This window comes from Pinus tabuliformis, chromosome 3_2, assembly GCF_031772625.1.
Source record: "Pinus tabuliformis cultivar Carrire ecotype Pingquan chromosome 3_2, CPIR1, whole genome shotgun sequence".
NCBI lineage: Eukaryota > Viridiplantae > Streptophyta > Pinopsida > Pinales > Pinaceae > Pinus > Pinus tabuliformis.
The window spans coordinates 391,380,640-391,389,161 of NC_142302.1; positions in this window are offsets into that span (position 1 = coordinate 391,380,640).

Sequence of the window (8,522 nt, forward strand, 5' to 3'; positions counted from 1 at the left end):
TCATTCATTTTTTTTAACACTCACTTGATTCCAATTATATTTTTATCTTTTGGACAAGGTACCAGCTCTCATGTCTCATTCTTCTCGATTTGAGACATTTCTTCTTCCATGGTTTCCACTCAATGAGGATCCTTGCTTGAGTAAAAGTTTATGGTTCTATCATAGATAAGAGAACAACATCATCTTTCCTTGGTGTACTTGTCATCCTTCTTCGGGTTTGTATTCCCTCATCTATATTACCAATAATCTGCTCTTCTGGATGATGTTTTTAGAGGAATTTCACTTTTTAAGGAGTTTGAGATGGTTATTTTTGTTTTTCTTGATCTTTTTCCTCTTTTGTTGACTCTTATTCTTCAAATTATTTAAGGATAGGATCTTCTTCATGGACTTCAATTTCTTTTTCTGGAAGAGCTTTGTCGATTTTTACATCAATGCTTTCTACTACTTTTCGTACTCAATTATTGTAGCATTTGTAAGATTTGCTTCTTGTAGAATATCCAAAGAGTATTCCTTAATCGACCCGAGAATCAAATTTTCCAGGTGAGTCAACGTTGATCTTCATAAAACATTTGCTTCCATAGATTCTAAAGTACTTTACCGAAGAAGGTCTCCCTTTCCATAGTTCGTATGGTGTCTTATCATTATTTGGTCTTAGTTGAGTTCGATTCAAGGTATAAATTGTTGTCCCAACTGCTTCTTTCCAAAACTTGGGTTGCAAATCAGCTGCTAGTAGAATTGTTCTTGCCATCTCTTGTATAGTTCGATTTCTTCTTTCTACTACTCCATTTTGTTTGGGAGTTCTAGCAACAGAGAGCTCTCTCTTGATTCCATGTACTTTACAAAATTCATCAAATTATTTTGAAGTAAATTCTCCTCCTCTATCTGTTCTAAGGCATTTAATATTTGATTCTTTCTCATTTTCTACTAGAGCTTTAAAATTTTTGAAACATTCAAAAGCTTCGGATTTGAATTTTATAAAGGAGACCGACATCATTCTAGTATAGTCATCAACAAATAAAGAAAAATATATTTCGTCTTCTAGCGCTGGAGTTCTGGTTGGTCCACATAAATCTGCATGTATGATCTCCAAAGGTTTTGATGTAGAGAACTCCTTAGTATTGAAACTGTTTCTTTTTTATTTTCCATGTTGACATGGTCCACAGACAACTAGATCCAGCTTGATGATTTTTGGAATGTCCCTTACTTCATTTGTTTTGCTGATATTGATCAAGTTATCAAATCTTATATGTCCCAATCGTTTGTTCCATAGCCAACTTTCATCTGCTCAACTCACATAACATTTATGTTCTTGAATTTTGTTCAAAATGTATACATTATCTAGTGTTCTTATTCCTTTAGCTATAAGTTCACCTGAGGAGGAGCTCCTTATCTCACAATATTTCATACTAAATACAACCTTGTGTCCTTGATCACAAATTTGGCTCACACTCAAAAGATTGTGTTTGAGTCCTTCCACCAACAATGCATTTTGGGCTTTTCCTTTTCCATTGATGAGAGCAACAGTTCCTTTTCCATCTATCTTGGAAGATCCACTTCCAAAAGACACATTTCCATATTTCTTGATTAAGGAGGTAAATTTCTTTCAGTCACCTAACATGTGTCTTGAACACCCACTGTCTACGAAACATCGATTTTCATCACTATGAGCACATAAGGCTAGGCCACATTTATCAATAGCGGGTTCATCCTTTTGTAGATCCTCCTTTTTGAATGGACAATTTTGTTCATCATGACCATAATCATTACATAATGAGCAACTTGGATCATACTTAGCCAAAGGATCAAAAGAGTTGTGAGTCTTGATTTATCCTTGTTATTTGAGGCCATGTGGCTTGCTTTGTTGATTCTTGTTTCTTGAAGCATTGTCCTTACGAGCCTTGCAATGCTTGGCTTGATGACCAAAGTTTTTACAATAAAAACAATAACAAGGAAATATTTTTTGGTACCTATTAGAATAGCTTTGACTTGAGGTAGTATTCTTCCTTGGAGTTGTCCTTCCTTCATTCCTTGGATTGAGAAAGGTGAACTGATCTGAGATTCACCCTATGAGTGACATCAGTTAAAGATTTATTAAACAAAGGTATTACAGACTCATGTGCTAGTGTGTGTTCTGTGTTATTTAAGCAACGGATCGATCAGATTGCCAATACACAGACAATAAAATGGAAAGACAAAAGAGAAATATAGTAAGCGAACACAAAGACACAAGAAATTTAATAAGGATTTCACCCCATTCTCCAGGGATACATCTCTGGTCCAGCTTTTAGGGGTGGCCTTGTTTTATTGTGTCTTTAAGCAGAGAATTGCAATGCAGGGACTCAAAATGAGTTCTCCTGAAGCAGATTTGCTTAGCAGGGCGGTTCTTGGATTCCCCAAGCCACTTGAGTACACAAAATTCTTCTTCCTACCAGCTTTGTGACCTTCTGGTCTACAGGGGAGAGCCCAATGTGGTGCTCAGCTCGGATAGATCCTCTCTGGGATGGCTCGGATCTCTCAAACCTCTGGTGCTCGATGTTGCCTCTGGTCAACTCGGCCCTCTGTCCTCTTCTGCTTTGCTTTACTGCCTTCTTTCTTTGTGTTCCATCCTCCTCTTGGGATTCTGGTCTCTTTCTATGTCTCTCTCGGGTTCTCTGTCCCTCTCGATGACTGATTAATTGTGTATCCTATCTCTATTCATGGCTTTTAGCCATTCGTTCCAATGCATGTTAGGTTCCTCTTCTGCCTCTGTCGATTCACCTTCTGCAATTGCGCTTGGAGTTCCCTCTTCGGCGTCATCATCAGCGCTCAGGGAGGTGGCCATGTGTCCTCCTCTAAACGGCGCCAGCCTGCTTCGTCGATTCGTTTCTTCAGTTACATCGTGGATGAATCTTTCCTCCACTGTGGCGGTCAAACGGATTCCAAATCCTTACAAATCGTGGCATATTCCCTCGTCGATTCCGCTTCCTCCATCGGGCGCGATGTCAGCTGCCCGATCTGGGGCCTCCAGATCCAATGCCATATGCACATTTCGCGCTGTTAACTTGCTCGACCAATAGCGCGCGATCAACGACAGTTTTCTCTCACCTCTGCTTGCCATGCGTCGATTGATGAATGGAATCGCTCCGCTCTCATCCAAAACCTCTTACCATTTAAGGGCACCCCGATCAAAACCGTTGGTTTCCAGAGCGCGGGTCCCGCTTTTGTACATTTAGCGCTTTTGCCTTTTCCGCCCGCGGTTCTCCGGCTCACCATGCATCCGTGTGCTCGGGCTTCCTCCATTTTGGCCGTGTTCGCCCAGCGATGGTGCTAACCGCACATCAAAAATCACCTCCATTTCCCGATCCAAGGCTCCCAGGGGCTACTTTGACCTCCCGCGTAGTTTTCATGGGCCTCGGTCAGCGCACTTTGACAGAGGTCCTCATCGTTCCACGCTGGCTGCCATTGCCACTGGTTCAGGGTGTTTTTGATCGCTATTTTGGATTTTTTAGAGATTTGTTCCAACCTGATACAATCAGGGTTCTTTGACAGTCTTCTATGGATCCAATTCGGATCATGAACTTTTGTTCTTCTTGAGATGACTTCTCTTCTTTTGGATGACTAGAAAGAAAGTCAGCATAGCTTCTTTGGATTTCCATATCACATTCTCCTTTGTACTTGATAATTCTCCTTTGAAACCAATCCCAGATTTGTCATATTGAGGTCTTTGAGCATTAAGGATGTTATCAAGTGTTTGAGAGCTTTGCCAACTCCTTTTAACTTGATCCAATTCTTTTCTTAGTGAAACAATTTCAGTTTCACGTTTTTCGCAAATCTCTTCTTTCTCTTTTAGTTTATTGTTCAAGAAATCTTCCCTCCTTTTTGCTTCCTCCTTTTCTACTTTGAGAGAAATAATCTTCTTTCATAATTTCTCGCTTTCGTCAATGGCACTCATTAGTAACTCATCCACATTTCCTTCGTCACCTTGTTCAGAATCATCATCATTTGTAAATGCCATGAATAATACTTCTCTGCTTCCAGCATAGTCATTTTCCTCATCTGACTCATCATCATTTCTTTTGTGAAAAGTGATATTTTTAGTTGATTTCTTCTTGGTGATCACGAATTCATCTTCATCAGAATCATCTTGTTTGGAGAAGAAGTTCTTGTTAAAAACTTTTTTTTAACATCCCCTTTTTATATTCCTCCTCATCATCATTATCATATTTATGGGGACATTTTGCATAATAGTGACCTATCCTTCCACATTTAAAACAAATGAGAGGATACTTACGACATTTTGCATAATAGTGACCTATCCTTCCACATTTAAAACAAATGAGAGGATACTTACCTTTTAGCTTGGATCCTTTTCTTAGCTTTCGTACAAACTGTGCAAGTTCATATTCAGTATAGGAGTCATCACTGCTGGTATTCCAATTCTTCCTTTTCTTTTTTTATTTTGAAGCTTTGAATGTTGCTTTCTTGGAATTTGGTATCCCTTTTCTCATTTCATAAGTAATGAGAATTCCATGAAGTTCATCCATTTTTAAAGTATCCAAATCCTTCATTGCTTCTATGGCACTTACCTTGGAGTCAAATCTATTTGGAATAGATCTCAAGACATTTTGAACAATTCTATTTTCTTCAATATTTTCTTTTGGGCCTTTAAGTGAGTTGACGTGAGTTGACGACTTCAACTACTCGGAGAAAGAATGATGCAATGTCTTCTTCAGCATCCATTTTAAGACTCTTAAATTTCCTTCTATGAGTTTGGAGCTTTTCCTTCTTAACTTTGGAGTCCCCATCATATAAAGCAATGAGCTTGTCCCACATTTGTTTTGCAGAATCACAGCCCATGACTTTTGTGAATTCAAAGTCAGTAATTCCACTAGTTATGGAATTTAATGCTTTGGAATTTGCAATGTAAGCTTTCCTTCCATCTTCATCAATCGGAAGAGTGAGAGGAGCTTTGTACTCATCCAAAATATATTGCCATACTTCAGGTCCAAGAGACATTAAATAGTAGGACATTCTCTTATTCCAAAAACCAAAGTTTGTACCATCAAACAAGGGAATCCTTCCTGTCATTACCTGATTCTTCATTGTGACTTGTGAATCCTTCTTCCAGATGTCAGGCTGATAATGAAGAATTTGGCTCTAATACCAATTGTTGGAAATACTGAGAGGAGGGTGAACCAGTGTTTCTTTTCAATTGTTCTTTTTACCAGTTAGATTCTTCACAATTATAATCAGAATAATAAAAATAACTTTATTAAGAGAGGACTTCGATCATTTTCAAATAATTAAGTACAATAACAGTTGAGGGCACCAACCCTTCAATGTTCTAGGCACCAACCTGTAGCCAAGCACCAACTTGGACTTTTTAAGGAGGCTCCAACTGCTAGGGCTTCGACCTTATTCTTCTCAAGACTCCAACCTTGTGTTTAGAGGCACAAACCCCTAGGACACCAATCCTTCTATCTTTTTTAATAGAGAATGTGAGATGTACTTACTTGAATGTTCTTGACACAATTCTTCAATATTCCAAAAATACCTAAGATTAACTTCACTTACTCTTCATTGTACCTTGTCCACCACTAGACTTCATTTTTGTTGCAATTTCAGTTCATAATACCATAGCTCAGCGACATTATCACCTCCAAGCCATTGTACAAATTGGTCATTGCACTTTACTACATCATAGAAAATCCACCATTGTTACTGTTGTCTGAGAAGAGTGTATAGGTCTCAATTTGAAACACTTTACCACAGTTCAAGCAATAATAGAGCCAAAAATCGGAGTCATTGTGTTAATGAAGGCACAGTTATGATATTCGATCCACTGTGATTAAGGCTCAATCAAGATCTGAATTTCTACACCATAGTCCGAGCCAAGAGAACATATCACAGTCAAAGATCTGAGCCTCTACACCATAGTCTAAGCAAATAGATCACACCACAGTCAAAGAACCGAGATTCTACACCACAGTCTGAAAGAGTAGGTCGAGAGTCACAATGGCACCATAGTCTGAAGATGTATCATCACATGTATGTAATGTTACAGAGTCTAGAGTTTAAAGTTGAAGGTACAATCTGAAGATCAATCCCCACAAAGTCGAGGTATCCGTAGTCACTATTTAGGAGGTTTGAGGTTTTGTCTTAGAAAACGAGCTTGTCAAGGTGTATTAATCATGTCTGTGTTAGAAAGATATCTCTTGTTCAAGTTTCGGGCTCCTCTTCTTCTAGTATATGTTTTTCCTTACTTAAAGTTCACGAGATATGAACTATTACCTGTTCTTCTTCTTGATGATCGAATTGATGAGTGAAGAATGAATATGAATGCCTAATATATAGTGTTCATGTCTCTACAAATAGGACAACATGAGTAGGCTAGTATAGGTTGGCTCATTGTCCAGAATAATATCCTTAACTTAAAAAAAATTATATCTCCCAAACTATTTGGAGTTTCGGGCCAAGTAAGATCTCATTGAAAACACAAAATTATGCTCTAAAAGATAGTAAAGGTATCATATTGAGAGGTTGCCTCTAAGGTAGTGAAAAAGCATTTTTTTAATGTGACTGGTCATCAATTAGTGCAGAATTGGAGGTAGGACAGAATGGCTTCATGGAGAGTAAGGCCATTTGGAAATGTAAGGCTTCATGGTGACATTTACTAGGAGAGCTCAACAATATATATTTCATCAATGACAATTATTGACCAACACTACAAACAGTTATTCGTGGTTGATGAAGTCGTGAACAAGAATTGGATGTTTTGAAAAGTGTTGAGGTTGAGTTTGGTGTTGTTGAAGAAGTTGAAGGAAGCTTCTGTCAAGATGTGTTTAGATATTGTGATGACCTAAGCAGCATCAAAATAGTTATAGACCCCAGAGTTTCGTGCTAGCATACAAGAACATATACATTGGATGTTTGATATTGGTTAGGGTTATGAAGTTACTGGATGCTCTAATGATTGAAGAGGTAGCTAATGTGTGGATCTCTCCTTGAGAAGTTTTGAATATTTAATAAGCATGTTTGGATTGATGATTGAGAGGGAAAGATGTACCATAAAACTGCCTATATGATGGTACTTGGGAGGACATCTTAGTCGGCCTTGATAAGGTATGGATCCCAGTGAGGGAGGGTATCATTAGTCTTGTGGAGCTTTGACCTTGTAGATGATACCTACATCCATAAGGGTTGGTGTCTTGGCATGAAGGCCTAGATGGTGTCTATATCCAATTGGGTCGATACCAGGGTTGTAGCCTAATGGTACCTATAGTGTCAAGTTGCCTTGATGACACCTTAGTCCATGTTGGGAGGATACCTTAGCAGTTAGGGTCTCCCTAGTATTGCATATGTTGTTGTACTCTTCTTGGAACATTTCAAATTGAGTTCAACCTTGTACCAATTGAACAATTATGAATACATCCCTAGTTAAGAGGGAGTGTTGAGAAATGTAACTAGTATCAGTCTCCATAATTGTATTTGAGTCATGATATAATGTATTTGTCAAAAGAAAGAAAAGAAAAATTATTATAATTTCTTTGTTATGAGCATGGGTTTAATGCTCTATGTATTTTGTTTCTAGGTCAAGCCTCCATTGAGGGCTTCTAGGGTTGAGTCATAATTCATTATATTCTAGACCCTTCTTGGGCTCTTTAGGTCAAAGAAAGAAAATTATTTTTATGTATTTTGGTCATTTATGCTTCATCCACCAAGTCGACCAACCCTTCTTCTCATGTCGGCCTCATAAAGGAGTTTGGAACCACTATAAATAGTCAAGCATTTGACCTATTAGGGGATGATTTATTCATGGATTCAATCTACAATTCATGAAGTGAAGAAGAAGTGTGAAATACATAAGGAAGAATATATCCTATAGCAAAAAGTAAAGGAAATGAGCAAAGAATACTAGAATTCTAGCTTAGGTTTGGAATTCATTATCTTCTGCCACAAGTGCGAGTTTACTGAAGTATTGTAGGGCCGAAAAATGCAGGACTAGACAGACCAAAATTACAAAGGTCAAAGAGAGGGTCGAGACCCTACCTGACTTGATTTGAGATGCTTTTCTTGACTTGATTTTGGAAGTTTGACTTGTCTTCATGGGAGGCTGACTTGGTGGATTGGAGGAGGTCATTTGTCTTGGTCTTAGGTCTTGGTTGTCTCATTTGATTTGGTTCATGAAAGAAGAGAATATTTTTTTGGGTTTTCCCCTAGAAGAGGGGTTTTGCCCTGGCTGAGAGCCTACATCTTGTGTCCTTGATCTTCATGTTTATGGTTTTGATAGTTGCTTGATGATTAGAATTTAAAGAAGACATAAATAAATTAATAAGAATTTAAGAACATCACAAGTAATTATCAAAGATAAGAAAACATTTATGCCTTTATGATTTTCCAACAATCTTCTAGGTAAAGCATGTTCTTCATGCTTTTAGGGTTTTTCATGTCATAAGATTTATTTCCATGAGTCAAGAGAGTCAATGTCATGTATATAAGACCCATTTGGACAAGAAGTATCATGAAAAGAAAAACAAAAATTG